This window comes from Amia ocellicauda, chromosome 2, assembly GCF_036373705.1.
Source record: "Amia ocellicauda isolate fAmiCal2 chromosome 2, fAmiCal2.hap1, whole genome shotgun sequence".
In the NCBI taxonomy this organism is placed as follows: domain Eukaryota; kingdom Metazoa; phylum Chordata; class Actinopteri; order Amiiformes; family Amiidae; genus Amia; species Amia ocellicauda.
The window spans coordinates 54,258,940-54,279,756 of record NC_089851.1 but is presented as its reverse complement, the minus strand read 5'-3'; the positions used below and the strand labels follow the sequence as shown (position 1 = coordinate 54,279,756).

The window sequence follows — 20,817 nt, the reverse complement described above, 5'->3', positions numbered from 1 at the left end:
CCCACTTGGCCCCACTTTGCAGTCACCGAAGTGTTTGTTCGTTTGCTCTTGAAGGCTGGCTTCTGGGCTCCTCTGCACAAGGGAGGGCTATCGACCTCAGATACTGTTGCCTGTATAGCTGATGGGAAATCAGACTGTCATCTGTGTGTTTTGTTTTCTTTAAAGAAAATGTGTTTTTTACAAGTTCGTTGTTGTTGTTGTTGTTGAGGAGGAGGAGGAGGACATGTAGTGTGTTGTTGAGGAGGAGGAGGACGAAATGTGGTTTGCCGGCTTGTTATGGAGACCTTTGCTGAACGTGTACTCCTGAGCTGCACCAAAGGAGAGGCATTCTTTTCAGTTGTTTGCGGGCCTGCTGAACAATGCTCTCAGTGCTGTCTCACTGGGGATGGCGTTACCATTCTGGAAAGACACGTCAGCGCTACAGTCCATGCTATCAGTCAGTGAGCGTAGGTCTCCCGGTCTGCCCCAAAGCAGTTACGCGCTTGCCCAGCAGAAACTGCGACACTGTCAGATAACTTGGCTCGTTGGTCTAGGGGTATGATTCTTGCTTTGGGTGCGAGAGGTCCCGGGTTCAACTCCCGTACGAGCCCGCTTGGCCCTGCTTTGCATTCTCTGAAGCATTCGTTTGCTCTCTCTCGATGCTTGGCTTCTGGGCTCCTCTGCACCAGGGAGGTCTTTCAACCTCAGATACTGTTGGCTGTGTAGCTGATGGGAAATCAGACTGTCATCTGTGTGTTTTGTTTTCTTTAAAGAAAATGTGTATTTTACAAGTTCGTTGTTGTTGTTGAGGAGGACATGTAGTGTGTTGTTGAGGAGGAGGAGGACGAAATGTGGTTTGCCGGCTTGTTATGGAGACCTTTGCTGAACGTGTACTCCTGAGCTGCACCAAAGGAGAGGCATTCTTTTCAGTTGTTTGCGGGCCTGCTGAACCATGCTCTCAGTGCTGTCTCACTGGGGATGGCGTTACCATTCTGGAAAGACACGTCAGCGCTACAGTCCATGCTATCAGTCAGTGAGCGTAGGTCTCCCGGTCTGCCCCAAAGCAGTTACGCGCTTGCCCAGCAGAAACTGCGACACCCTCCATTAACTTGGCTCGTTGGTCTAGGGGTATGATTCTTGCTGAGGGTGTGAGAGGCCCTGGGTTCAACTCCAGGACGAGCCCACTTGGCCCCACTTTGCAGTCACCGAAGTGTTTGTTCGTTTGCTCTTGAAGGCTGGCTTCTGGGCTCCTCTGCACAAGGGAGGGGTATCGACCTCAGATACTGTTGCCTGTAAAGCTGATGGGAAATCAGACTGTCATCTGTGTGTTTTGTTTTCTTTAAAGAAAATGTGTTTTTTACAAGTTCGTTGTTGTTGTTGTTCTTGTTGAGGAGGAGGAGGAGGACATGTAGTGTGTTGTTGAGGAGGAGGAGGACGAAATGTGGTTTGCCGGCTTGTTATGGAGACCTTTGCTGAACGTGTACTCCTGAGCTGCACCAAAGGAGAGGCATTCTTTTCAGTTGTTTGCGGGCCTGCTGAACCATGCTCTCAGTGCTGTCTCACTGGGGATACGGTTACCGTTCTGGAAAGACACTTCAGCGCTACAGTCCATGCTATCAGTCAGTGAGCGTAGGTCTCCCGGTCTGCCCCAAAGCAGTTACGCGCTTGCCCAGCAGAAACTGCGACACCCTCCGTTAACTTGGCTCGTTGGTCTAGGGGTATGATTCTTGCTGAGGGTGTGAGAGGCCCTGGGTTCAACTCCAGGATGAGCCCACTTGGCCCCACTTTGCAGTCACCGAAGTGTTTGTTCGTTTGCTCTTGAAGGCTGGCTTCTGGGCTCCTCTGCACAAGGGAGGGCTATCGACCTCAGATACTGTTGCCTGTATAGCTGATGGGAAATCAGACTGTCATCTGTGTGTTTTGTTTTCTTTAAAGAAAATGTGTATTTTACAAGTTCGTTGTTGTTGTTGAGGAGGACATGTAGTGTGTTGTTGAGGAGGAGGAGGACGAAATGTGGTTTGCCGGCTTGTTATGGAGACCTTTGCTGAACGTGTACTCCTGAGCTGCACCAAAGGAGAGGCATTCTTTTCAGTTGTTTGCGGGCCTGCTGAACCATGCTCTCAGTGCTGTCTCACTGGGGATGGCGTTACCATTCTGGAAAGACACGTCAGCGCTACAGTCCATGCTATCAGTCAGTGAGCGTAGGTCTCCCGGTCTGCGCCAAAGCAGTTACGCGCTTGCCCAGCAGAAACTGCGACACCCTCCGTTAACTTGGCTCGTTGGTCTAGGGGTATGATTCTTGCTGAGGGTGTGAGAGGCCCTGGGTTCAACTCCAGGACGAGCCCACTTGGCCCCACTTTGCAGTCACCGAAGTGTTTGTTCGTTTGCTCTTGAAGGCTGGCTTCTGGGCTCCTCTGCACAAGGGAGGGCTATCGACCTCAGATACTGTTGCCTGTAAAGCTGATGGGAAATCAGACTGTCATCTGTGTGTTTTGTTTTCTTTAAAGAAAATGTGTTTTTTACAAGTTCGTTGTTGTTGTTGTTGTTGAGGAGGAGGAGGAGGACATGTAGTGTGTTGTTGAGGAGGAGGAGGACGAAATGTGGTTTGCCGGCTTGTTATGGAGACCTTTGCTGAACGTGTACTCCTGAGCTGCACCAAAGGAGAGGCATTCTTTTCAGTTGTTTGCGGGCCTGCTGAACCATGCTCTCAGTGCTGTCTCACTGGGGATGGCGTTACCATTCTGGAAAGACACGTCAGCGCTACAGTCCATGCTATCAGTCAGTGAGCGTAGGTCTCCCGGTCTGCCCCAAAGCAGTTACGCGCTTGCCCAGCAGAAACTGTGACACTGTCAGATAACTTGGCTCGTTGGTCTAGGGGTATGATTCTCGCTTTGGGTGCGAGAGGTCCCGGGTTCAACTCCCGGACGAGCCCGCTTGGCCCTGCTTTACATTCTCTGAAGCATTCGTTTGTTCTCTCTCGATGCTTGGCTTCTGGGCTCCTCTGAACCAGGGAGGTCTTTCAACCTCAGATACTGTTGGCTGTGTAGCTGATGGGAAATCAGACTGTCATCTGTGTGTTTTGTTTTCTTTAAAGAAAATGTGTATTTTACAAGTTCGTTGTTGTTGTTGAGGAGGAGGAGGACATGTAGTGTGTTGTTGAGGAGGAGGAGGACGAAATGTGGTTTGCCGGCTTGTTATGGAGACCTTTGCTGAACGTGTACTCCTGAGCTGCACCAAAGGAGAGGCATTCTTTTCAGTTGTTTGCGGGCCTGCTGAACCATGCTCTCAGTGCTGTCTCACTGGGGATACGGTTACCGTTCTGGAAAGACACTTCAGCGCTACAGTCCATGCTATCAGTCAGTGAGCGTAGGTCTCCCGGTCTGCCCCAAAGCAGTTACGCGCTTGCCCAGCAGAAACTGCGACACCCTCCGTTAACTTGGCTCGTTGGTCTAGGGGTATGATTCTTGCTGAGGGTGTGAGAGGCCCTGGGTTCAACTTCAGGACGAGCCCACTTGGCCCCACTTTGCAGTCACCGAAGTGTTTGTTCGTTTGCTCTTGAAGGCTGGCTTCTGGGCTCCTCTGCACAAGGGAGGGCTATCGACCTCAGATACTGTTGCCCGTATAGCTGATGGGAAATCAGACTGTCATCTGTATGTTTTGTTTTCTTTAAAGAAAATGTGTTTTTTACAAGTTCGTTGTTGTTGTTGTTGTTGTTGTTGAGGAGGAGGTGGAGGACATGTAGTGTGTTGTTGAGGAGGAGGAGGACGAAATGTGGTTTGCCGGCTTGTTATGGAGACCTTTGCTGAACGTGCACTCCTGAGCTGCACCAAAGGAGAGGCATTCTTTTCAGTTGTTTGCGGGCCTGCTGAACAATGCTCTCAGTGCTGTCTCACTGGGGATGGCGTTACCATTCTGGAAAGACACGTCAGCGCTACAGTCCATGCTATCAGTCAGTGAGCGTAGGTCTCCCGGTCTGCCCCAAAGCAGTTACGCGCTTGCCCAGCAGAAACTGTGACACTGTCAGATAACTTGGCTCGTTGGTCTAGGGGTATGATTCTCACTTTGGGTGCGAGAGGTCCCGGGTTCAACTCCCGGACGAGCCTGCTTGGCCCTGCTTTGCATTCTCTGAAGCATTCGTTTGCTCTCTCTCGATGCTTGGCTTCTGGGCTCCTCTGCACCAGGGAGGTCTTTCAACCTCAGATACTGTTGGCTGTGTAGCTGATGGGAAATCAGACTGTCATCTGTGTGTTTTGTTTTCTTTAAAGAAAATGTGTATTTTACAAGTTCGTTGTTGTTGTTGAGGAGGAGGAGGACATGTAGTGTGTTGTTGAGGAGGAGGAGGACGAAATGTGGTTTGCCGGCTTGTTATGGAGACCTTTGCTGAACGTGTACTCCTGAGCTGCACCAAAGGAGAGGCATTCTTTTCAGTTGTTTGCGGGCCTGCTGAACCATGCTCTCAGTGCTGTCTCACTGGGGATACGGTTACCGTTCTGGAAAGACACTTCAGCGCTACAGTCCATGCTATCAGTCAGTGAGCGTAGGTCTCCCGGTCTGCCCCAAAGCAGTTACGCGCTTGCCCAGCAGAAACTGCGACACTCTCCGTTAACTTGGCTCGTTGGTCTAGGGGTATGATTCTTGCTGAGGGTGTGAGAGGCCCTGGGTTCAACTCCAGGACAAGCCCACTTGGCCCCACTTTGCAGTCACCAAAGTGTTTGTTCGTTTGCTCTTGAAGGCTGGCTTCTGGGCTCCTCTGCACAAGGGAGGGCTATCGACCTCAGATACTGTTGCCCGTATAGCTGATGGGAAGTCAGACTGTCATCTGTGTGTTTTGTTTTCTTTAAAGAAAATGTGTTTTTTACAAGTTCGTTGTTGTTGTTGTTGTTGTTGAGGAGGAGGTGGAGGACATGTAGTGTGTTGTTGAGGAGGAGGAGGACGAAATGTGGTTTGCCGGCTTGTTATGGAGACCTTTGCTGAACGTGTACTCCTGAGCTGCACCAAAGGAGAGGCATTCTTTTCAGTTGTTTGCGGGCCTGCTGAACCATGCTCTCAGTGCTGTCTCACTGGGGATGGCGTTACCATTCTGGAAAGACACGTCAGCGCTACAGTCCATGCTATCAGTCAGTGAGCGTAGGTCTCCCGGTCTGCCCCAAAGCAGTTACGCGCTTGCCCAGCAGAAACTGCGACACCCTCCGTTAACTTGGCTCGTTGGTCTAGGGGTATGATTCTTGCTGAGGGTGTGAGAGGCCCTGGGTTCAACTCCAGGACGAGCCCACTTGGCCCCACTTTGCAGTCACCGAAGTGTTTGTTCGTTTGCTCTTGAAGGCTGGCTTCTGGGCTCCTCTGCACAAGGGAGGGCTATCGACCTCAGATACTGTTGCCTGTAAAGCTGATGGGAAATCAGACTGTCATCTGTGTGTTTTGTTTTCTTTAAAGAAAATGTGTTTTTTACAAGTTCGTTGTTGTTGTTGTTGTTGAGGAGGAGGAGGAGGACATGTAGTGTGTTGTTGAGGAGGAGGAGGACGAAATGTGGTTTGCCGGCTTGTTATGGAGACCTTTGCTGAACGTGTACTCCTGAGCTGCACCAAAGGAGAGGCATTCTTTTCAGTTGTTTGCGGGCCTGCTGAACCATGCTCTCAGTGCTGTCTCACTGGGGATGGCGTTACCATTCTGGAAAGACACGTCAGCGCTACAGTCCATGCTATCAGTCAGTGAGCGTAGGTCTCCCGGTCTGCCCCAAAGCAGTTACGCGCTTGCCCAGCAGAAACTGTGACACTGTCAGATAACTTGGCTCGTTGGTCTAGGGGTATGATTCTCGCTTTGGGTGCGAGAGGTCCCGGGTTCAACTCCCGGACGAGCCCGCTTGGCCCTGCTTTGCATTCTCTGAAGCATTCGTTTGTTCTCTCTCGATGCTTGGCTTCTGGGCTCCTCTGCACCAGGGAGGTCTTTCAACCTCAGATACTGTTGGCTGTGTAGCTGATGGGAAATCAGACTGTCATCTGTGTGTTTTGTTTTCTTTAAAGAAAATGTGTATTTTACAAGTTCGTTGTTGTTGTTGAGGAGGAGGAGGACATGTAGTGTGTTGTTGAGGAGGAGGAGGACGAAATGTGGTTTGCCGGCTTGTTATGGAGACCTTTGCTGAACGTGTACTCCTGAGCTGCACCAAAGGAGAGGCACTCTTTTCAGTTGTTTGCGGGCCTGCTGAACCATGCTCTCAGTGCTGTCTCACTGGGGATACGGTTACCGTTCTGGAAAGACACTTCAGCGCTACAGTCCATGCTATCAGTCAGTGAGCGTAGGTCTCCCGGTCTGCCCCAAAGCAGTTACGCGCTTGCCCAGCAGAAACTGCGACACCCTCCGTTAACTTGGCTCGTTGGTCTAGGGGTATGATTCTTGCTGAGGGTGTGAGAGGCCCTGGGTTCAACTCCAGGACGAGCCCACTTGGCCCCACTTTGCAGTCACCGAAGTGTTTGTTCGTTTGCTCTTGAAGGCTGGCTTCTGGGCTCCTCTGCACAAGGGAGGGCTATCGACCTCAGATACTGTTGCCCGTATAGCTGATGGGAAATCAGACTGTCATCTGTGTGTTTTGTTTTCTTTAAAGAAAATGTGTTTTTTACAAGTTCGTTGTTGTTGTTGTTGTTGAGGAGGAGGTGGAGGACATGTAGTGTGTTGTTGAGGAGGAGGAGGACGAAATGTGGTTTGCCGGCTTGTTATGGAGACCTTTGCTGAACGTGTACTCCTGAGCTGCACCAAAGGAGAGGCATTCTTTTCAGTTGTTTGCGGGCCTGCTGAACCATGCTCTCAGTGCTGTCTCACTGGGGATTGCGTTACCATTCTGGAAAGACACGTCAGCGCTACAGTCCATGCTATCAGTCAGTGAGCGTAGGTCTCCCGGTCTGCCCCAAAGCAGTTACGCGCTTGCCCAGCAGAAACTGCGACACCCTCCGTTAACTTGGCTCGATGGTCTAGGGGTATGATTCTTGCTGAGGGTGTGAGAGGCCCTGGGTTCAACTCCAGGACGAGCCCACTTGGCCCCACTTTGCAGTCACCGAAGTGTTTGTTCGTTTGCTGTTGAAGGCTGGCTTCTGGGCTCCTCTGCACAAGGGAGGGCTATCGACCTCAGATACTGTTGCCTGTAAAGCTGATGGGAAATCAGACTGTCATCTGTGTGTTTTGTTTTCTTTAAAGAAAATGTGTTTTTTACAAGTTCGTTGTTGTTGTTGTTGTTGAGGAGGAGGAGGAGGACATGTAGTGTGTTGTTGAGGAGGAGGAGGACGAAATGTGGTTTGCCGGCTTGTTATGGAGACCTTTGCTGAACGTGTACTCCTGAGCTGCACCAAAGGAGAGGCATTCTTTTCAGTTGTTTGCGGGCCTGCTGAACCATGCTCTCAGTGCTGTCTCACTGGGGATGGCGTTACCATTCTGGAAAGACACGTCAGCGCTACAGTCCATGCTATCAGTCAGTGAGCGTAGGTCTCCCGGTCTGCCCCAAAGCAGTTACGCGCTTGCCCAGCAGAAACTGTGACACTGTCAGATAACTTGGCACGTTGGTCTAGGGGTATGATTCTCGCTTAGGGTGCGAGAGGTCCCGGGTTCAACTCCCGGACGAGCCCGCTTGGCCCTGCTTTGCATTCTCTGAAGCATTCGTTTGTTCTCTCTCGATGCTTGGCTTCTGGGCTCCTCTGCACCAGGGAGGTCTTTCAACCTCAGATACTGTTGGCTGTGTAGCTGATGGGAAATCAGACTGTCATCTGTGTGTTTTGTTTTCTTTAAAGAAAATGTGTAATTTACAAGTTCGTTGTTGTTGTTGAGGAGGAGGAGGACATGTAGTGTGTTGTTGAGGAGGAGGAGGACGAAATGTGGTTTGCCGGCTTGTTATGGAGACCTTTGCTGAACGTGTACTCCTGAGCTGCACCAAAGGAGAGGCACTCTTTTCAGTTGTTTGCGGGCCTGCTGAACCATGCTCTCAGTGCTGTCTCACTGGGGATACGGTTACCGTTCTGGAAAGACACTTCAGCGCTACAGTCCATGCTATCAGTCAGTGAGCGTAGGTCTCCCGGTCTGCCCCAAAGCATTTACGCGCTTGCCCAGCAGAAACTGCGACACCCTCCGTTAACTTGGCTCGTTGGTCTAGGGGTATGATTCTTGCTGAGGGTGTGAGAGGCCCTGGGTTCAACTCCAGGACGAGCCCACTTGGCCCCACTTTGCAGTCACCGAAGTGTTTGTTCGTTTGCTCTTGAAGGCTGGCTTCTGGGCTCCTCTGCACAAGGGAGGGCTATCGACCTCAGATACTGTTGCCCGTATAGCTGATGGGAAATCAGACTGTCATCTGTGTGTTTTGTTTTCTTTAAAGAAAATGTGTTTTTTACAAGTTCGTTGTTGTTGTTGTTGTTGAGGAGGAGGTGGAGGACATGTAGTGTGTTGTTGAGGAGGAGGAGGACGAAATGTGGTTTGCCGGCTTGTTATGGAGACCTTTGCTGAACGTGTACTCCTGAGCTGCACCAAAGGAGAGGCATTCTTTTCAGTTGTTTGCGGGCCTGCTGAACCATGCTCTCAGTGCTGTCTCACTGGGGATGGCGTTACCATTCTGGAAAGACACGTCAGCGCTACAGTCCATGCTATCAGTCAGTGAGCGTAGGTCTCCCGGTCTGCCCCAAAGCAGTTACGCGCTTGCCCAGCAGAAACTGCGACACCCTCCGTTAACTTGGCTCGTTGGTCTAGGGGTATGATTCTTGCTGAGGGTGTGAGAGGCCCTGGGTTCAACTCCAGGACGAGCCCACTTGGCCCCACTTTGCAGTCACCGAAGTGTTTGTTCGTTTGCTCTTGAAGGCTGGCTTCTGGGCTCCTCTGCACAAGGGAGGGCTATCGACCTCAGATACTGTTGCCTGTAAAGCTGATGGGAAATCAGACTGTCATCTGTGTGTTTTGTTTTCTTTAAAGAAAATGTGTTTTTTACAAGTTCGTTGTTGTTGTTGTTGTTGAGGAGGAGGAGGAGGACATGTAGTGTGTTGTTGAGGAGGAGGAGGACGAAATGTGGTTTGCCAGCTTGTTATGGAGACCTTTGCTGAACGTGTACTCCTGAGCTGCACCAAAGGAGAGGCATTCTTTTCAGTTGTTTGCGGGCCTGCTGAACAATGCTCTCAGTGCTGTCTCACTGGGGATGGCGTTACCATTCTGGAAAGACACGTCAGCGCTACAGTCCATGCTATCAGTCAGTGAGCGTAGGTCTCCTGGTCTGCCCCAAAGCAGTTACGCGCTTGCCCAGCAGAAACTGCGACACCCTCCGTTAACTTGGCTTGTTGGTCTAGGGGTATGATTCTTGCTGAGGGTGTGAGAGGCCCTGGGTTCAACTCCAGGACGAGCCCACTTGGCCCTACTTTGCAGTCACCGAAGTGTTTGTTCGTTTGCTCTTGAAGGCTGGCTTCTGGGCTCCTCTGCACAAGGGAGGGCTATCGACCTCAGATACTGTTGCCCGTATAGCTGATGGGAAATCAGACTGTCATCTGTGTGTTTTGTTTTCTTTAAAGAAAATGTGTTTTTTACAAGTTCGTTGTTGTTGTTGTTGTTGTTGTTGAGGAGGAGGTGGAGGACATGTAGTGTGTTGTTGAGGAGGAGGAGGACGAAATGTGGTTTGCCGGCTTGTTATGGAGACCTTTGCTGAACGTGTACTCCTGAGCTGCACCAAAGGAGAGGCATTCTTTTCAGTTGTTTGCGGGCCTGCTGAACCATGCTCTCAGTGCTGTCTCACTGGGGATGGCGTTACCATTCTGGAAAGACACGTCAGCGCTACAGTCCATGCTATCAGTCAGTGAGCGTAGGTCTCCCGGTCTGCCCCAAAGCAGTTACGCGCTTGCCCAGCAGAAACTGCGACACCCTCCGTTAACTTGGCTCGTTGGTCTAGGGGTATGATTCTTGCTGAGGGTGTGAGAGGCCCTGGGTTCAACTCCAGGACGAGCCCACTTGGCCCCACTTTGCAGTCACCGAAGTGTTTGTTCGTTTGCTCTTGAAGGCTGGCTTCTGGGCTCCTCTGCACAAGGGAGGGCTATTGACCTCAGATACTGTTGCCTGTAAAGCTGATGGGAAATCAGACTGTCATCTGTGTGTTTTGTTTTCTTTAAAGAAAATGTGTTTTTTACAAGTTCGTTGTTGTTGTTGTTGTTGTTGAGGAGGAGGAGGAGGACATGTAGTGTGTTGTTGAGGAGGAGGAGGACGAAATGTGGTTTGCCGGCTTGTTATGGAGACCTTTGCTGAACGTGTACTCCTGAGCTGCACCAAAGGAGAGGCATTCTTTTCAGTTGTTTGCGGGCCTGCTGAACCATGCTCTCAGTGCTGTCTCACTGGGGATACGGTTACCGTTCTGGAAAGACACTTCAGCGCTACAGTCCATGCTATCAGTCAGTGAGCGTAGGTCTCCCGGTCTGCCCCAAAGCAGTTACGCGCTTGCCCAGCAGAAACTGCGACACTCTCCGTTAACTTGGCTCGTTGGTCTAGGGGTATGATTCTTGCTGAGGGTGTGAGAGGCCCTGGGTTCAAGTCCAGGACAAGCCCACTTGGCCCCACTTTGCAGTCACCGAAGTGTTTGTTTGTTTGCTCTTGAAGGCTGGCTTCTGGGCTCCTCTGCACAAGGGAGGGCTATCGACCTCAGATACTGTTGCCCGTATAGCTGATGGGAAATCAGACTGTCATCTGTGTGTTTTGTTTTCTTTAAAGAAAATGTGTTTTTTACAAGTTCGTTGTTGTTGTTGTTGTTGTTGTTGAGGAGGAGGTGGAGGACATGTAGTGTGTTGTTGAGGAGGAGGAGGACGAAATGTGGTTTGCCGGCTTGTTATGGAGACCTTTGCTGAACGTGTACTCCTGAGCTGCACCAAAGGAGAGGCATTCTTTTCAGTTGTTTGCGGGCCTGCTGAACCATGCTCTCAGTGCTGTCTCACTGGGGATGGCGTTACCATTCTGGAAAGACACGTCAGCGCTACAGTCCATGCTATCAGTCAGTGAGCGTAGGTCTCCCGGTCTGCCCCAAAGCAGTTACGCGCTTGCCCAGCAGAAACTGCGACACCCTCCGTTAACTTGGCTCGTTGGTCTAGGGGTATGATTCTTGCTGAGGGTGTGAGAGGCCCTGGGTTCAACTCCAGGACGAGCCCACTTGGCCCCACTTTGCAGTCACCGAAGTGTTTGTTCGTTTGCTCTTGAAGGCTGGCTTCTGGGCTCCTCTGCACAAGGGAGGGCTATCGACCTCAGATACTGTTGCCTGTAAAGCTGATGGGAAATCAGACTGTCATCTGTGTGTTTTGTTTTCTTTAAAGAAAATGTGTTTTTTACAAGTTCGTTGTTGTTGTTGTTGTTGAGGAGGAGGAGGAGGACATGTAGTGTGTTGTTGAGGAGGAGGAGGACGAAATGTGGTTTGCCAGCTTGTTATGGAGACCTTTGCTGAACGTGTACTCCTGAGCTGCACCAAAGGAGAGGCATTCTTTTCAGTTGTTTGCGGGCCTGCTGAACCATGCTCTCAGTGCTGTCTCACTGGGGATGGCGTTACCATTCTGGAAAGACACGTCAGCGCTACAGTCCATGCTATCAGTCAGTGAGCGTAGGTCTCCCGGTCTGCCCCAAAGCAGTTACGCGCTTGCCCAGCAGAAACTGCGACACCCTCCGTTAACTTGGCTCGTTGGTCTAGGGGTATGATTCTTGCTGAGGGTGTGAGAGGCCCTGGGTTCAACTCCAGGACGAGCCCACTTGGCCCCACTTTGCAGTCACCGAAGTGTTTGTTCGTTTGCTCTTGAAGGCTGGCTTCTGGGCTCCTCTGCACAAGGGAGGGCTATCGACCTCAGATACTGTTGCCTGTAAAGCTGATGGGAAATCAGACTGTCATCTATGTGTTTTGTTTTCTTTAAAGAAAATGTGTTTTTTACAAGTTCGTTGTTGTTGTTGTTGTTGTTGAGGAGGAGGAGGAGGACATGTAGTGTGTTGTTGAGGAGGAGGAGGACGAAATGTGGTTTGCCGGCTTGTTATGGAGACCTTTGCTGAACGTGTACTCCTGAGCTGCACCAAAGGAGAGGCATTCTTTTCAGTTGTTTGCGGGCCTGCTGAACCATGCTCTCAGTGCTGTCTCACTGGGGATACGGTTACCGTTCTGGAAAGACACTTCAGCGCTACAGTCCATGCTATCAGTCAGTGAGCGTAGGTCTCCCGGTCTGCCCCAAAGCAGTTACGCGCTTGCCCAGCAGAAACTGCGACACTCTCCGTTAACTTGGCTCGTTGGTCTAGGGGTATGATTCTTGCTGAGGGTGTGAGAGGCCCTGGCTTCAAGTCCAGGACAAGCCCACTTGGCCCCACTTTGCAGTCACCGAAATGTTTGTTTGTTTGCTCTTGAAGGCTGGCTTCTGGGCTCCTCTGCACAAGGGAGGGCTATCGACCTCAGATACTGTTGCCCGTATAGCTGATGGGAAATCAGACTGTCATCTGTGTGTTTTGTTTTCTTTAAAGAAAATGTGTTTTTTACAAGTTCGTTGTTGTTGTTGTTGTTGTTGTTGAGGAGGAGGTGGAGGACATGTAGTGTGTTGTTGAGGAGGAGGAGGACGAAATGTGGTTTGCCGGCTTGTTATGGAGACCTTTGCTGAACGTGTACTCCTGAGCTGCACCAAAGGAGAGGCATTCTTTTCAGTTGTTTGCGGGCCTGCTGAACCATGCTCTCAGTGCTGTCTCACTGGGGATGGCGTTACCATTCTGGAAAGACACGTCAGCGCTACAGTCCATGCTATCAGTCAGTGAGCGTAGGTCTCCCGGTCTGCCCCAAAGCAGTTACGCGCTTGCCCAGCAGAAACTGCGACACCCTCCGTTAACTTGGCTCGTTGGTCTAGGGGTATGATTCTTGCTTAGGGTGCGAGAGGTCCCGGGTTCAACTCCCGGACGAGCCCCCTTGGCCCTGCTTTGCATTCTCTGAAGCATTCGTTTGTTCTGTCTCGATGCTTGGCTTCTGTGCTCCTCTGCACCAGGGAGGTCTTTCAACCTCAGATACTGTTGCCTGTATAGCTGATGGGAAATCAGACTGTCATCTGTGTGTTTTGTTTTCTTTAAAGAAAATGTGTATTTTACAAGTTCGTTGTTGTTGTTGTTGTTGTTGTTGAGGAGGAGGAGGACATGTAGTGTGTTGTTGAGGAGGAGGAGGACGAAATGTGGTTTGCCGGCTTGTTATGGAGACCTTTGCTGAACGTGTACTCCTGAGCTGCACCAAAGGAGAGGTATGATTCTTGCTGAGGGTGTGAGAGGCCCTGGGTTCAACTCCAGGACGAGCCCACTTGGCCCCACTTTGCAGTCACCGAAGTGTTCGTTCGTTTGCTCTTGAAGGCTGGCTTCTGGGCTCCTCTGCACAAGGGAGGGCTATCGACCTCAGATACTGTTGCCTGTATAGCTGATGGGAAATCAGACTGTCATCTGTGTGTTTTGTTTTCTTTAAAGAAAATGTGTATTTTACAAGTTCGTTGTTGTTGTTGAGGAGGAGGAGGACATGTAGTGTGTTGTTGAGGAGGAGGAGGACGAAATGTGGTTTGCCGGCTTGTTATGGAGACCTTTGCTGAACGTGTACTCCTGAGCTGCACCAAAGGAGAGGCATTCTTTTCAGTTGTTTGCGGGCCTGCTGAACCATGCTCTCAGTGCTGTCTCACTTAGGGTGCGAGAGGTCCCGGGTTCAACTCCCGGACGAGCCCGCTTGGCCCCGCTTTGCATTCTCTGAAGCATTCGTTTGTTCTCTCTCGATGCTTGGCTTCTGGGCTCCTCTGCACCAGGGAGGTCTTTCAACCTCAGATACTGTTGGCTGTGTAGCTGATGGGAAATCAGACTGTCATCTGTGTGTTTTGTTTTCTTTAAAGAAAATGTGTATTTTACAAGTTCGTTGTTGTTGTTGAGGAGGAGGACATGTAGTGTGTTGTTGAGGAGGAGGAGGACGAAATGTGGTTTGCCGGCTTGTTATGGAGACCTTTGCTGAACGTGTACTCCTGAGCTGCACCAAAGGAGAGGCATTCTTTTCAGTTGTTTGCGGGCCTGCTGAACCATGCTCTCAGTGCTGTCTCACTTAGGGTGCGAGAGGTCCCGGGTTCAACTCCCGGACGAGCCCGCTTGGCCCCGCTTTGCATTCTCTGAAGCATTCGTTTGTTCTCTCTCGATGCTTGGCTTCTGGGCTCCTCTGCACCAGGGAGGTCTTTCAACCTCAGATACTGTTGGCTGTGTAGCTGATGGGAAATCAGACTGTCATCTGTGTGTTTTGTTTTCTTTAAAGAAAATGTGTATTTTACAAGTTCGTTGTTGTTGTTGAGGACGAGGAGGACATGTAGTGTGTTGTTGAGGAGGAGGAGGACGAAATGTGGTTTGCCGGCTTGTTATGGAGACCTTTGCTGAACGTGTACTCCTGAGCTGCACCAAAGGAGAGGCATTCTTTTCAGTTGTTTGCGGGCCTGCTGAACCATGCTCTCAGTGCTGTCTCACTTAGGGTGCGAGAGGTCCCGGGTTCAACTCCCGGACGAGCCCGCTTGGCCCCGCTTTGCATTCTCTGAAGCATTCGTTTGTTCTCTCTCGATGCTTGGCTTCTGGGCTCCTCTGCACCAGGGAGGTCTTTCAACCTCAGATACTGTTGGCTGTGTAGCTGATGGGAAATCAGACTGTCATCTGTGTGTTTTGTTTTCTTTAAAGAAAATGTGTATTTTACAAGTTCGTTGTTGTTGTTGAGGAGGAGGAGGACATGTAGTGTGTTGTTGAGGAGGAGGAGGACGAAATGTGGTTTGCCGGCTTGTTATGGAGACCTTTGCTGAACGTGTACTCCTGAGCTGCACCAAAGGAGAGGCATTCTTTTCAGTTGTTTGCGGGCCTGCTGAACCATGCTCTCAGTGCTGTCTCACTGGGGATACGGTTACCGTTCTGGAAAGACACTTCAGCGCTACAGTCCATGCTATCAGTCAGTGAACGTAGGTCTCCCGGTCTGCCCCAAAGCAGTTACGCGCTTGCCCAGCAGAAACTGCGACACCCTCCGTTAACTTGGCTCGTTGGTCTAGGGGTATGATTCTCGCTTAGGGTGCGAGAGGTCCCGGGTTCAACTCCCGGACGAGCCCGCTTGGCCCCGCTTTGCATTCTCTGAAGCATTCGTTTGTTCTCTCTCGATGCTTGGCTTCTGGGCTCCTCTGCACCAGGGAGGTCTTTCAACCTCAGATACTGTTGGCTGTGTAGCTGATGGGAAATCAGACTGTCATCTGTGTGTTTTGTTTTCTTTAAAGAAAATGTGTATTTTACAAGTTCGTTGTTGTTGTTGAGGAGGAGGAGGACATGTAGTGTGTTGTTGAGGAGGAGGAGGACGAAATGTGGTTTGCCGGCTTGTTATGGAGACCTTTGCTGAACGTGTACTCCTGAGCTGCACCAAAGGAGAGGCATTCTTTTCAGTTGTTTGCGGGCCTGCTGAACCATGCTCTCAGTGCTGTCTCACTGGGGATACGGTTACCGTTCTGGAAAGACACTTCAGCGCTACAGTCCATGCTATCAGTCAGTGTGCGTAGGTCTCCCGGTCTGCCCCAAAGCAGTTACGCGCTTGCCCAGCAGAAACTGCGACACCCTCCGTTAACTTGGCTCGTTGGTCTAGGGGTATGATTCTTGCTGAGGGTGTGAGAGGCCCTGGGTTCAACTCCAGGACGAGCCCACTTGGCCCCACTTTGCAGTCACTGAAGTGTTTGTTCGTTTGCTCTTGAAGGCTGGCTTCTGGGCTCCTCTGCACAAGGGAGGGCTATCGACCTCAGATACTGTTGCCTGTAAAGCTGATGGGAAATCAGACTGTCATCTGTGTGTTTTGTTTTCTTTAAAGAAAATGTGTTTTTTACAAGTTCGTTGTTGTTGTTGTTGTTGTTGAGGAGGAGGAGGAGGACATGTAGTGTGTTGTTGAGGAGGAGGAGGACGAAATGTGGTTTGCCGGCTTGTTATGGAGACCTTTGCTGAACGTGTACTCCTGAGCTGCACCAAAGGAGAGGCATTCTTTTCAGTTGTTTGCGGGCCTGCTGAACCATGCTCTCAGTGCTGTCTCACTGGGGATACGGTTACCGTTCTGGAAAGACACTTCAGCGCTACAGTCCATGCTATCAGTCAGTGAGCGTAGGTCTCCCGGTCTGCCCCAAAGCAGTTACGCGCTTGCCCAGCAGAAACTGCGACACCCTCCGTTAACTTGGCTCGTTGGTCTAGGGGTATGATTCTCGCTTAGGGTGCGAGAGGTCCCGGGTTCAACTCCCGGACGAGCCCGCTTGGCCCCGCTTTGCATTCTCTGAAGCATTCGTTTGTTCTCTCTCGATGCTTGGCTTCTGGGCTCCTCTGCACCAGGGAGGTCTTTCAACCTCAGATACTGTTGGCTGTGTAGCTGATGGGAAATCAGACTGTCATCTGTGTGTTTTGTTTTCTTTAAAGAAAATGTGTATTTTACAAGTTCGTTGTTGTTGTTGAGGAGGAGGAGGACATGTAGTGTGTTGTTGAGGAGGAGGAGGACGAAATGTGGTTTGCCGGCTTGTTATGGAGACCTTTGCTGAACGTGTACTCCTGAGCTGCACCAAAGGAGAGGCATTCTTTTCAGTTGTTTGCGGGCCTGCTGAACCATGCTCTCAGTGCTGTCTCACTTAGGGTGCGAGAGGTCCCGGGTTCAACTCCCGGACGAGCCCGCTTGGCCCCGCTTTGCATTCTCTGAAGCATTCGTTTGTTCTCTCTCGATGCTTGGCTTCTGGGCTCCTCTGCACCAGGGAGGTCTTTCAACCTCAGATACTGTTGGCTGTGTAGCTGATGGGAAATCAGACTGTCATCTGTGTGTTTTGTTTTCTTTAAAGAAAATGTGTATTTTACAAGTTCGTTGTTGTTGTTGAGGAGGAGGAGGACATGTAGTGTGTTGTTGAGGAGGAGGAGGACGAAATGTGGTTTGCCGGCTTGTTATGGAGACCTTTGCTGAACGTGTACTCCTGAGCTGCACCAAAGGAGAGGCATTCTTTTCAGTTGTTTGCGGGCCTGCTGAACCATGCTCTCAGTGCTGTCTCACTTAGGGTGCGAGGGGTCCCGGGTTCAACTCCCGGACGAGCCCGCTTGGCCCCGCTTTGCATTCTCTGAAGCATTCGTTTGTTCTCTCTCGATGCTTGGCTTCTGGGCTCCTCTGCACCAGGGAGGTCTTTCAACCTCAGATACTGTTGGCTGTGTAGCTGATGGGAAATCAGACTGTCATCTGTGTGTTTTGTTTTCTTTAAAGAAAATGTGTATTTTACAAGTTCGTTGTTGTTGTTGAGGAGGAGGAGGACATGTAGTGTGTTGTTGAGGAGGAGGAGGACGAAATGTGGTTTGCCGGCTTGTTATGGAGACCTTTGCTGAACGTGTACTCCTGAGCTGCACCAAAGGAGAGGCATTCTTTTCAGTTGTTTGCGGGCCTGCTGAACCATGCTCTCAGTGCTGTCTCACTTAGGGTGCGAGAGGTCCCGGGTTCAACTCCCGGACGAGCCCGCTTGGCCCCGCTTTGCATTCTCTGAAGCATTCGTTTGTTCTCTCTCGATGCTTGGCTTCTGGGCTCCTCTGCACCAGGGAGGTCTTTCAACCTCAGATACTGTTGGCTGTGTAGCTGATGGGAAATCAGACTGTCATCTGTGTGTTTTGTTTTCTTTAAAGAAAATGTGTATTTTACAAGTTCGTTGTTGTTGTTGAGGAGGAGGAGGACATGTAGTGTGTTGTTGAGGAGGAGGAGGACGAAATGTGGTTTGCCGGCTTGTTATGGAGACCTTTGCTGAACGTGTACTCCTGAGCTGCACCAAAGGAGAGGCATTCTTTTCAGTTGTTTGCGGGCCTGCTGAACCATGCTCTCAGTGCTGTCTCACTGGGGATACGGTTACCGTTCTGGAAAGACACTTCAGCGCTACAGTCCATGCTATCAGTCAGTGTGCGTAGGTCTCCCGGTCTGCCCCAAAGCAGTTACGCGCTTGCCCAGCAGAAACTGCGACACCCTCCGTTAACTTGGCTCGTTGGTCTAGGGGTATGATTCTTGCTGAGGGTGTGAGAGGCCCTGGGTTCAACTCCAGGACGAGCCCACTTGGCCCCACTTTGCATTCATTGAAGTGTTTGTTCGTTTGCTCTTGAAGGCTGGCTTCTGGGCTCCTCTGCACAAGGGAGGGCTATCGACCTCAGATACTGTTGCCTGTAAAGCTGATGGGAAATCAGACTGTCATCTGTGTGTTTTGTTTTCTTTAAAGAAAATGTGTTTTTTACAAGTTCGTTGTTGTTGTTGTTGTTGTTGAGGAGGAGGAGGAGGACATGTAGTGTGTTGTTGAGGAGGAGGAGGACGAAATGTGGTTTGCCGGCTTGTTATGGAGACCTTTGCTGAACGTGTACTCCTGAGCTGCACCAAAGGAGAGGCATTCTTTTCAGTTGTTTGCGGGCCTGCTGAACAATGCTCTCAGTGCTGTCTCACAGGGGATGGCGTTACCATTCTGGAAAGACACTTCAGCACTACAGTCCATGCTATCAGTCAGTGAGCGTAGGTCTCCCGGTCTGCCCCAAAGCAGTTACGCGCTTGCCCAGCAGAAACTGCGACACCCTCCGTTAACTTGGCTCGTTGGTCTAGGGGTATGATTCTTGCTGAGGGTGTGAGAGGCCCTGGGTTCAACTCCAGGACGAGCCCACTTGGCCCCACTTTGTAGTCACCGAAGTGTTCGTTCGTTTGCTCTTGAAGGCTGGCTTCTGGGCTCCTCTGCACAAGGGAGGGCTATCGACCTCAGATACTGTTGGCTGTATAGCTGATGGGAAATCAGACTGTCATCTGTGTGTTTTGTTGTCTTTAAAGAAAATGTGTTTTTTACAAGTTCGTTGTTGTTGTTGAGGAGGAGGAGGACATGTAGTGTGTTGTTGAGGAGGAGGAGGACGAAATGTGGTTTGCCGGCTTGTTATGGAGACCTTTGCTGAACGTGTACTCCTGAGCTGCACCAAAGGAGAGGCATTCTTTTCAGTTGTTTGCGGGCCTGCTGAACCATGCTCTCAGTGCTGTCTCACTGGGGATACGGTTACCGTTCTGGAAAGACACTTCAGCGCTACAGTCCATGCTATCAGTCAGTGAGCGTAGGTCTCCCGGTCTGCCCCAAAGCAGTTACGCGCTTGCCCAGCAGAAACTGCGACACCCTCCCTTAACTTGGCTTTTTGGTCTAGGGGTATGATTCTTGCTGAGGGTGTGAGAGGCCCTGGGTTCAACTCCAGGACGAGCCCACTTGGCCCCACTTTGCAGTCACCGAAGTGTTTGTTCGTTTGCTCTTGAAGGCTGGCTTCTGGGCTCCTCTGCACAAGGGAGGGCTATCGACCTCAGATACTGTTGCCCGTATAGCTGATGGGAAATCAGGCTGTCATCTGTGTGTTTTGTTTTCTTTAAAGAGAATGTGTTTTTTACAAGTTCGTTGTTGTTGTTGTTGTTGTTGTTGAGGAGGAGGTGGAGGACATGTAGTGTGTTGTTGAGGAGGAGGAGGACGAAATGTGGTTTGCCGGCTTGTTATGGAGACCTTTGCTGAACGTGTACTCCTGAGCTGCACCAAAGGAGAGGCATTCTTTTCAGTTGTTTGCGGGCCTGCTGAACCATGCTCTCAGTGCTGTCTCACTGGGGATACGGTTACCGTTCTGGAAAGACACTTCAGCGCTACAGTCCATGCTATCAGTCAGTGTGCGTAGGTCTCCCGGTCTGCCCCAAAGCAGTTACGCGCTTGCCCAGCAGAAACTGCGACACCCTCCGTTAACTTGGCTCGTTGGTCTAGGGGTATGATTCTTGCTGAGGGTGTGAGAGGCCGTGTGTTCAACTCCAGGACGAGCCCACTTGGCCCCACTTTGTAGTCACCGAAGTGTTCGTTCGTTTGCTCTTGAAGGCTGGCTTCTGGGCTCCTCTGCACAAGGGAGGGCTATCGACCTCAGATACTGTTGGCTGTATAGCTGATGGGAAATCAGACTGTCATCTGTGTGTTTTGTTTTCTTTAAAGAAAATGTGTATTTTACAAGTTCGTTGTTGTTGTTGAGGAGGAGGAGGACATGTAGTGTGTTGTTGAGGAGGAGGAGGACGAAATGTGGTTTGCCGGCTTGTTATGGAGACCTTTGCTGAACGTGTACTCCTGAGCTGCACCAAAGGAGAGGCATTCTTTTCAGTTGTTTGCGGGCCTGCTGAACCATGCTCTCAGTGCTGTCTCACTGGGGATACGGTTACCGTTCTGGAAAGACACTTCAGCGCTACAGTCCATGCTATCAGTCAGTGAGCGTAGGTCTCCCGGTCTGCCCCAAAGCAGTTACGCGCTTGCCCAGCAGAAACTGCGACACCCTCCGTTAACTTGGCTCGTTGGTCTAGGGGTATGATTCTCGCTTAGGGTGCGAGAGGTCCCGGGTTCAACTCCCGGACGAGCCCGCTTGGCCCCGCTTTGCATTCTCTGAAGCATTCGTTTGTTCTCTCTCGATGCTTGGCTTCTGGGCTCCTCTGCACCAGGGAGGTCTTTCAACCTCAGATACTGTTGGCTGTGTAGCTGATGGGAAATCAGACTGTCATCTGTGTGTTTTGTTTTCTTTAAAGAAAATGTGTATTTTACAAGTTCGTTGTTGTTGTTGAGGAGGAGGAGGACATGTAGTGTGTTGTTGAGGAGGAGGAGGACGAAATGTGGTTTGCCGGCTTGTTATGGAGACCTTTGCTGAACGTGTACTCCTGAGCTGCACCAAAGGAGAGGCATTCTTTTCAGTTGTTTGCGGGCCTGCTGAACCATGCTCTCAGTGCTGTCTCACTGGGGATACGGTTACCGTTCTGGAAAGACACTTCAGCGCTACAGTCCATGCTATCAGTCAGTG

The 20,817-nt window shown here is 50.8% G+C and overlaps 6 non-coding genes across 6 annotated transcripts; all 6 read left to right on the top strand.

Annotated features, from left to right (window-relative positions):
• The first annotated feature begins 2,839 nt into the window (after positions 1-2,839).
• trnap-ugg (transfer RNA proline (anticodon UGG)) lies at positions 2,840-2,911 on the top strand. Its single transcript has one exon. It is a non-coding gene; the product is annotated as a tRNA-Pro (tRNA).
• Positions 2,912-4,010: 1,099 nt separating this feature from the next.
• trnap-ugg (transfer RNA proline (anticodon UGG)) lies at positions 4,011-4,082 on the top strand. The gene has a single exon. It is a non-coding gene; the product is annotated as a tRNA-Pro (tRNA).
• A 1,683-nt stretch (positions 4,083-5,765) lies between these two features.
• On the top strand, positions 5,766-5,837 carry trnap-ugg (transfer RNA proline (anticodon UGG)). The gene has a single exon. It is a non-coding gene; the product is annotated as a tRNA-Pro (tRNA).
• Positions 5,838-14,999: 9,162 nt separating this feature from the next.
• On the top strand, positions 15,000-15,071 carry trnap-agg (transfer RNA proline (anticodon AGG)). Its single transcript has one exon. It is a non-coding gene; the product is annotated as a tRNA-Pro (tRNA).
• Positions 15,072-16,167: 1,096 nt separating this feature from the next.
• On the top strand, positions 16,168-16,239 carry trnap-agg (transfer RNA proline (anticodon AGG)). Its single transcript has one exon. It is a non-coding gene; the product is annotated as a tRNA-Pro (tRNA).
• A 4,075-nt stretch (positions 16,240-20,314) lies between these two features.
• On the top strand, positions 20,315-20,386 carry trnap-agg (transfer RNA proline (anticodon AGG)). The gene has a single exon. It is a non-coding gene; the product is annotated as a tRNA-Pro (tRNA).
• The last annotated feature ends 431 nt before the right edge of the window (positions 20,387-20,817 follow it).